General features: G+C 47.5%; 1 protein-coding gene across 1 annotated transcript in view; it reads left to right on the top strand.

Annotated features, from left to right (window-relative positions):
- The window catches only part of VDAC3 (voltage dependent anion channel 3), a 16,829-nt gene extending 13,369 nt beyond the window's left edge, over positions 1-3,460 (top strand). The window contains exon 11 of the mRNA XM_021710885.1: positions 3,436-3,460. The gene's annotated coding sequence lies outside the window, so the exon portion shown is untranslated. The remainder of the gene's footprint in view (positions 1-3,435) is intronic.
- Positions 3,461-9,310: the final 5,850 nt, after the last annotated feature.

The raw sequence follows: 9,310 nt of genomic DNA, 5'->3' as shown, positions 1-9,310 counted from the left end.
TCGTTGCCCAGGTGGGTCTCGAACCTGCAGGCTCAGGCAATCCGCTCACCTCAGCCTCCCAAAGGCACAGGATTACAGGCTGAGCCACCGAGCCCAGCTCAGAAACATATTTAATTTTTAGAAATAGAAAAGTGATAACCAAACAATGAAAGTCCCAGTGTAGAAAATAAATGAACAGACTATAATATCCTTAGGGCTCACTGATAAATTATCTTTCTAAAAGTAGAGCTCCTTTTGAAAATATTCACTTTTAAAAATACACAAGTAATATATGCTGTTTGCAACAAATTCAGTGAGTTTAAAAGTAAATGAAAGAAAAGTGAAAATTCTCATTCTTTACTCCCTGTACCTTCCCCCTAGCACTGACAGTTTATATATCCTTGTAGATATTTTTCAGTGTCTAGCAATTACATTACTATATGTATAAGGTGTTAAAGTATTTAGCCTGTTTTGCAATTATACTTTAAAATTTAACATATTAGAGTCCTGTTTCTGCTTGTTCATATGTCTGCTTCATTTTGATTATCTGCATGCTTTAGTATAAATGTGACAGTTTATTTCATGATTCCCTTTTCTACTGGTTTTCTGCTCTATGGACAGTGCTGCCTGAATATCCGTTTCTGTGACTATTCTCCACACTGCCAGTGGAGCTTCCTGTAATGGTGAAGGTGATCTGTCTGCTTAGTCCTGTGTAGCAGGAACTATTGCATGTGGCTAGTGAGTGCTTGAAATACAAGTAGGGCATCTGAAGGGCTACATTTTTTATTTAATTGTAATTAGATGTAAATGGCCACATGTAGCTAGTGGCTGTTGTGTTGGATAGAAGTTCTGTAGGATAAGGTTTCTGAAAGTGAGATTGCTGAGTCGTAGGGCATGTATGCATTTGATTAGTAGTACAAACTTGCCTTCCAGAAGTTTTATAACAATGTATATTTCTACAGTGGTTTTTGACAGTATCTGTTTTCCCACATCCCCAATAATACTGAATGTTATGCAGTTTTCACTTTTTTTTTTTGAGTTGAAATCTCACTCTGTTATCCAGGCTGGAGCACAGTGGCACGCATACAGCTACTAAAGCCTTGACCTGCTGGGCTCAGGCAATTCTTCTGCCTTAACCTTTCAAGTAGCTGGAACTGTAGGCGCGCACCACCATATCTGGCTAGTTTTTTTGATTTGTTGTAGTGGTGAGGTCTTGTTGCCAGGCTGATCTTAAACTCAAGGGCTCAGGCAGCCCTCTTGCTTCAGCCTCCTAAAGTGCTGGGATTTCAGGCATGAGCCACTGCGCCAGCTTAGTTTACACTTTTTTACCAGCTTCATAGGTGACAGAAGGTATTTTATTTTAATTTGCATTTTCCTAATCACCAGTGAAATGGAACTGTTTTCATGTTTACTGACTATTTATAACTCTGACTTGCCTGTTCACATTCCTTGCTCAGTTTCTAGATGGGTTGTTTTAAAAGCAACTGGGGCTGGGCTTGGTGGCTCAGCCTGTAATCCCAGCACTTTGGGAGGCTGAGGCGAGTGGATTGCCTGAGCCTGCGGGTTCAAGACCAGCCCAGGCAACCTGGCAAGACCTTGTCTCTACAATAAAATAAAAAATAGCCGGGCTTGGTAACGCGTGTCTGTAGTTCTAGCTAAGCGAAAGGGTGAGGTGGAAGGAAGGCTCGCTGGAGCCCAGAAGGTCGATGCTGGGGTGGCTGTGAGCGTGCATGCCACTGCACTCCAACCTGGGCGAAGGAGTGAGACTCCAACTCAAAAAAATAAAAATAAAATATAAAAGCAACTGGACACATTTGCTTTCTAAAAAATTTTAATGTATACTTTCCTCCTACTACCATGAAGGATATAACTTTCCTAGGCAGTATCCTTTATCCAAATTATGAGTAATGGGTAATAACTAGATATCACTTATGTTGGGAAATATCTATGATACCAACCCCATGGTATAGTTTTATTTTCTTTAGCACTGTCTTCATGGGTTGAACCATCATTAGGAGAGAGAAAATAAAACAGGAAAGGAAAAGGGGTAACAAGGGTTAAGCCATAACTTAGTTCTGCTTTGTCCCTTCCCTTGCACAGCAGGGAGGGATGCTGCGAGCCTGGAGGGATGCTGTGTGGAGGGATGCCATGAACCTGGAGAGATGCCATGAGCCTGGAGGGATGCTGTAGGGAAGGATGAGGAGGGGAGGGATACTGTGTGGGAGTTCCATGAGTTCCATGTGGCATGGAGGAGGAATGCTCAGGAAGGTTGGCCACCAGCTCCTTGTGATAAGGACTGTTGTAGGGGGCACAGCTCTGCAGTCTGGTGGGTTTGGGGGAAAGGCTGGAGGTGATGGGGCAGCAAAGAAACTTGAGGAGGGAGATACATCCCTGATTGTTTCCAAGGTGTTGATCTGATGAGGTTAGTTGCATTTATGGCCTGAATTAGATGAAAAGAGCATGCTTAGGTTTATGTTTTTTCCTTTGTTGTGCCATCTCTTTTAAATTAATAAATATTGTAGAGCTGAAGAGCCAAATTTATATTGACACAGTAATCCAAATGTGAATGTAGGTAGTGTCTGTCCACCTTTTATTCAGTAGTTGTGTTGAGTCCTGTGGCTGGTGGGGCTGTGTTCTGAAGACCCGCGTTGTGGGAGGTCTTTGGGCTGTGGTGTGGAGGAAAGCACATGAACTTGTTCCAAGCACTGTGCTGGTCACCACAGGAACTGAGTGATTTCACTCAGGACACTGCTGGGATCCTCAGCTTCCTTTGAACCTTACCTTCAAGACGACCTCTGTGGGATTTGTACCTGGGGCAGACACGAGCATTCTAATAGACACTCCTTTAACACCTGCAGGTTGATGCGGGGGGAGGGGGGGGCTCTCTCCTAGGAAGTGACCTTGAGAAAATCATCAAAGGTACATGAAGGTTTCTGTCAGGGTTTCTCGCTGCAGTGCCTTAGTACAGTAGTGAGAGGTTGGTGACCCTCTGGTGTGCAACAGTAGGACAGTGGCTCAGTACATGAGGTCACGTTCATAGAGGGAGTATCAGCTTTTGTTTCTGAGAAAAGCATGAGAAGGTGTTCACAATATAATGTTAAATAAAATAAAGCTAAAAACTAGACTCAGTTTTATTTTTTAAAATGTATATGCAAACATAGGACAAAATGCCCCTCAAATGTTAATATTCTCTCAGGAAGGAGGAATAATAGGTACTTTTTATTTACTCCATACTTTACTTTTCCAGTTTCCTAAAACACATTTCTTTTAACTTATGTAATTAGGGAAAAGCCTCCTAATGGGTATTGTTTGAGAAAGGCAGAGGACCCTTGCACAACACAGGTGTGCCCTGCAGTGGTGGTTCTGCTTGGTCTGGAGAGAGACACAGTGCCTTCCTACTTGCAGCCCTTGGGAGGGTATCCCAGGTGAAGAGGTTGGAACCAGTTTTGGGATAAGAAATGGAAAGGCATGAATTTTGTCCTAAATTTTGTAATAATAGATTAATGTTAACATGTCCTATTCTACATATTACCTCTGCAAGTGACTAGTCCTTTACTAATCTGTCGCCATACCTGTGTATTTCTGTCAAAGAACAGAGGAGGATGTGAGTGTCCTGGGGTTTCATTTGGCTTCTGCAGTCTGTCTTGGAGACTCACTGTTACCTTCTGAGCCTCAGGTTCTGGAACCTTGGACAGGAAGAGGTCTGAGAGAACTGGAGATGCTTCTAGTGTTGTCATCTGTAATGTGTACAGGTAGACAACAGTTTCCTATGTAACAGCCATCCTGTTTAGGCCAGTGGCCTCTGTGCATACATGGTCCTCTGACTGTTTCTTCCTCTTCAGAACATATCTCTCTTCTCTTCTGCCCTCTACTCAAGGATTGGCATCCGGGTTTGACTTTCTACCTTCCCTAACTCTTCATCTTGGTTCTCAACATCTGTGTGGAATATTCATGTGGGGAGCTTTTTCACATTGGTTCTGATGTGCCTTGGGGCCTTTTCAGGATAGGGCAGTTCTTGTATTCCTGAGAGAAGGTGAGAAGAACTGACTCTGTGTGCCCAGTTCTTTCCTCCCAAGTGTGCTAGATACATTCCTCTCCTCTGGCAGAATGGATGCTAAATGGGCCATCACGGAAGGAGACATTAGCAATGGGACGTGGTATTCACTGTAAGCTTCCCAAGCCACAGTCCATCCCTTGTCCGCCCTGAGATCCAACCTGCTCCAGAGAGTGTGGTAATGTCTTCCTGGTGATGCTTCTATGCCCATCTCCTCTGTCTTTGCACACCACTACTCCTTCATAATCCAAACCACCTTCTAGACATCTTGGTAATCTGCAGGCTTCCAGAACATACCGTTTCCCAAACTGAACCTATACTTGTGTCCATTTTGCACTTGGAGTCTCAGCAAATTTTTGCCTCTTCTCTGAAGCTTCCCATACCTCCTAAGCTAATTAGCTGCCTTCCCTTGGGCTCCTACTGCTCCGCCCAGAGCCTCCCAGCAGCAGCAACCACTTCTTGCTTCAGTCGTTTAACCACCTCCCTCCCTCCCTGAGCTCTTAGGCCAGGGTTTCTTTTTGTTTTTGAGTCAGACTTACTCTGCCGCCCAGGCTAGAGTGCAGTGGCATGCTTACAGCCACTGCAGCCTCGACCTGCTGGGCTCAGATGATCCTTCTGCCTCAGCCTTCCAAGCAGCTGGAACCACAGGCGTGTACCACCACAGCCAGCTAATTTTTTGATTTATTGTAGAGTTGAAATCTCACCACGTTGCCTAGGCTGATCTTGAACCCCTGTAGTCAAGCAATCATCTCTTCTCGGCCTCCCAAAATGCTGAGATTACAGGCTTGAGCCACTGCACATGGCTCAAGCCAGTGTTGCAGTCTTCCTGCCTCCAGTGGCCAGGCCAGTGCATGCCACATGCTGGGCACTTGTGATGTTTGCTGCATCCAACTGGCAGGCAGGAGGACTGGGCCTGCATCCTGGGCAAGGGGCTTTCTGCATAGACTTGAGTTCCTTCAGCAGGTGTTCATTGTTCCCTGTGGCCACCAAGAGATACACATAACTCCTGGCATTTCTGAGCATTCTTGCAACTCTGAATTGTGATACAGTTAACATTCAGTGAGTGACTTCACTGCACATTGAAAAGGTCTTGACAGTCGTGCTTGCGGTTAAACTCGACCCCGCTAGGTGCCGCTGTTGCAGCTGTGCCCAAGGAGGATGGGGATTCCTAGTCCCGCTTCCTGCCCCGAGGTCATTCCGACCTCCTCTTTTGGGCATCTGTGCCACTTCCCCATGGCCTCTAGACTTGTGATTTTGTTTCACCTCTCAATGGCATGTGTTGGGAAAGGCAAGGAAATGCTCCATCACATTCTGACGGGAATCCCTTCAGCCGCCGAAGCTGGTTTTGTCCTGGACCCGTGGAGAATAGCTGGTCGTCCATTCAATTCTTCCTGTGTTTCCTTCCTAGAAGCAGGCAGAATAGACCTCTTGCCCTCTCTGCAGACTTCCTTTCCAGTTCCCAGACGCTATCGTAGTGCTCCTTCGGGAGCATTCTCCAGGCTTCCTGCAGGCCTCCTCTTCCTGGAGACCGCAGCTGCAATGGGCTGATGGCTGCTGGACAGGAAGGCTCCAGATAAAGGTCAGGAAGCCTAGGGCCTGCACCAGCCCCAGGACCACGTGGCCACTTGAACTCTCATCATTCTGTGCCTTGATGTCCTCAGGGCCTGGCCCGCCGTAGGTGTCTCAAAGAGTGAATAAATTATGAAATCAGGGAAATGTCTCAGAAAGATGCTGGTGGGATGATGGGATCCAGGTGACTTTTCTTTTGTCATAATGTGCGTCAGGATTGTTCTGTTTGTTTTTTGAGTTGGGGTCTCACTCTGTTTCCCAGGCTGGAGTGCAGTGGCACGATCATGGCTCACCACAGCCTTAACCTCCTGGGCTCAGGCGATCCTTCCACCTCAGCCTTCCAAGTAACTGTGACTACAAGTGCATGCCACCATTGCTGGCTAAGTTTTTGATTTTTTTTTTTTTAAGAGACGAGGTCTCGCTATGATGCCAGGCTGGTCTTGAATTGCAACTCTCCCAAAGTACTAGGATTACAGGCCTGAGATACTGCACCCAGCCTTATTGTTTCTATAATAAAATAAGGTATAGGATAGAAATATTTAAGATGGTACCAATCCAAGAACAGGGTGATGTTGCCCATTTACTAAACCACACACTTTGGGTCTTCCCAGTCCCCCATCGAGCATGCGGACAATCCATTCTCTTTTCTTTCAGTCTTTGTCTCTTGTTTACTAATGGCTTTTTTTTCTGTTCCTTTTTTCCATCATCCACTGTGATGCTCTCCTCAGAGCCATCCCCCCGGGTGGTCAGCCTTGAAAAAGCGAAGTGGCAGTAATGACTCTCCCAAGGGAAACACACTTAAAATATTTGGGGAACCTCTGTTCCCTGGGAGTGGCCCCTGTCTCACGCCCCCTGCATTCCTCATACTCTCGTGAGATGGTCTCACTGTTCCCCAGAAGGGGCCCAAGGTGATTCAAGTGGGTGAACAGAGTATGGGACAGCTTCATCCTAGGCCTTAGAAGTCCAGTACTCCAGCTCCTGAGGTTACCTTTCCAGTCTTGCTGTCATCAAGTAAACCAGTGATGTCAGAGAGCTTCATCCTTCATTTTCTGAACCATCATGGTCTTAAGTTTTTGCATCTTAAGAACTTAGCAGCTTCTTATAAGTGGGAAGGACTTATTTTTAAAATTACCCTGTTGAGGCCAGGTGTGGTGATGTGTGTAATCCCTACACTTCGGGAGGCCTAGGTGGGAGCACTGCTTGAGCCCAGAAGTTGGAGACCAGCCTGGGCAACCTCAACTCTACAAAAAATAAAAAAATAAAGATATTAGCCAGGGGTGATGGTGTGTGCCTGTAGTAACAAGCTACTCAGGAGGCTGAGGTAGAAGGATCGCCTGAGCCCAGGAGGTGGAGGCTGTGCTCATGCCACTGCACTCCAGCCTGGGTAAGAGGGTGAGACTCTGACAAAAAAATTACCCTGTCAAAAATGAATACATGTGTTTAGATAGTTGCTCAAAAGTTCATTTCCTCTTGAAAGGCAGAAAATGAGGTCAAAGAGCATTGCTTCAGGAACTCTGACTCCTGACAGTTTGTGCTGTCATCTAACAGCTTCCCAACTGCCCCTCAGGGGAGCCCAGGCGTGAGGAAAGGAGCCACATTGCCAGGGCCCTTCCTCAAAGAGACCTGTGTCCTGTTGACCCCAGACACTGCTCTGATGCACAGTAAAGGGCCCTGATGAACAGTCTTGCAGGAAGCCAGGGGGAGCAAGAGGTCAGTGAGCTCCAAGGAGACTCAGGGCACGCTGGCTGGTGGCCTGGGATAGCAGAGCCCTTGCCAGGGTCTCCACGCCAGGAGGGTCCATGCTCAGACGAGCAGATCAGCCCTTTGCCTTCCTTGGCACTGAGATATTGGACCTGATGGCCACCTCCTTGGCCACCCACAGGAGTCTGCTGCACAGTGAATGTGGGGTACCACTCCAGGGGGAGGCCGGTGAGAAGGACTTGTGGGAGCTCTCTCCTCCCTCTGAAGGATGGGCTGGCCAAGTGGCTGTCAGTCAGATAATAGGTGGGGAAGGGGTGCAGAGGCAAGGCCTCTGTGCTGCTGAGGTCCAGGGCTCAGTCATGGGAATGCTGCATGTGTGACTCTGCCCCTCTCACACATGGGACGCAGTTTCTCAAGGCGCAGGCTGCAAGCTAGGTGTCTGCCTGAGTCCAGCAGGTTGTTTGGTCTGCCCAGCGTTCATTTGCCTGGTGTTATGCTATTTTTCTTATAAGTAAATCAAGGAAGACAATGAACTTTTTCCTTATAGGAAAGCGTAAGGTTTAAGGTGCTATTTTAAGAATGGAGAGAGCTGGGCTCACTGACTCAGCCTGTAATCTCAGCACTTTGGGAGGCTGAGGCGAGTGGATTGCCTGAGCCCACAGGCTCAAGACCAGCCCAGGCAACTTGGCAAGATCTCGTCTCTACAATAAATAAAAAATTAGCCGGGCGTGGCACTGCGTGCCTGTAGTTCCAGCTATGTGGAAGGCTGAGGCGGAAGGCTCACTGGAGCCTATCAGGTTGACACTGGGGTGGCCATGAGCATGCTGCTGCACTCCAACCTGGGTGACAGAGTGAGACTCCAACTCAAAAAAAAAAAAAAAAGAATGGAGAGGGCAGCAGGGTCTCCTTGTGGCAATGCACTTTGCACCTGGCCAGCTTTCCTCCGCAGTCCCCTCCCCACTGTGGAGGGAGTCAGCTGTGCCCCACTGCTGCCGAGGGTTGGGCCTCCCTTGGGGGACCTGGGGGCTCCAGAGACTCCACATCACTGTTTCTGGCCGCTCAAGCCAAGGGTGGGATCTGCCCCTTCCTGCTGGGCCCTTAGCCCTGACATCCAAACCGACTCAACCAAGCACCCCGAAGTCTGGGAACTTGGAAAGTGGGAAGGCTTGGCATGGATGCACCAGCCCCTCTTGCAGAAGTCCCACTGAGGACAAGCTCTCTGGCAGGCACTTCGCTAGTGAGGGATTCAGCGCCATGCATTGGCAGTGTAGAGGTTTGCATGTTGGGTATGGGGTCATTCTTTCCATTTTTTGTGTATTTTCTGCACAAATATGTTGTAGCAAAATGAGAAAAAGCAATAAAAGGTATTTGGAAAATACAAGTGACCAAATTATGGCTTTGATTTTTGTGGAAACTCTGAAAGAAAACAGTATGTCGATATTTAGAAAAAGACTCTGGAGGCACCTTTTGAAGGGCATTTTTTATTATAAATTTAATATGGTTGATTAATGAAAAATCACAATGAAGTACCAAGAAAATGTTTGTCAATATAAAAATTTTAGCAGCATTTCCATAGTTCAGGCTCTATCATTAGTCGCACTTCCTCCCTCCCGCGTGAATGGGTGATGGAGCGTCAGCATGTCCAGCTCAGGGAGGGCCTTGGGGACACACACACATCCAGTGTATTTTCTAACAGTCCACCCCCACTCCCCCCGAATCTCTCCAGTGTTGAAGCATGTAAAAAGCCTCATCTGCGTCAACATGTTGACGAGGCTTCCTTCTTCGGGCTGCAGGAAGACTGGGATGAAAACCAACACTGGACTTGATATGCGGTGCTCAACCGCATGGCCTCGCACTGATCATTCTCTGAGCAGATGACGAAGAAAGGCCACTGCAGGGCTGACTGGGACCCAGCATGCGGTGGCGGTGGTGCTGGTGGCTGAGGCTGCAGCGTGGTGCATGCTGGGTGATGTGCCACCACGCGCTGCTCCACGGACAGTAGGACAG

Source organism: Carlito syrichta, unplaced genomic scaffold, assembly GCF_000164805.1.
Source record: "Carlito syrichta isolate Samal-C Ts95f unplaced genomic scaffold, Tarsius_syrichta-2.0.1 Scaffold301626, whole genome shotgun sequence".
Classification (NCBI taxonomy): Eukaryota; Metazoa; Chordata; class Mammalia; order Primates; family Tarsiidae; genus Carlito; species Carlito syrichta.
This window is presented reverse-complemented; position numbering and strand designations above follow the sequence as displayed.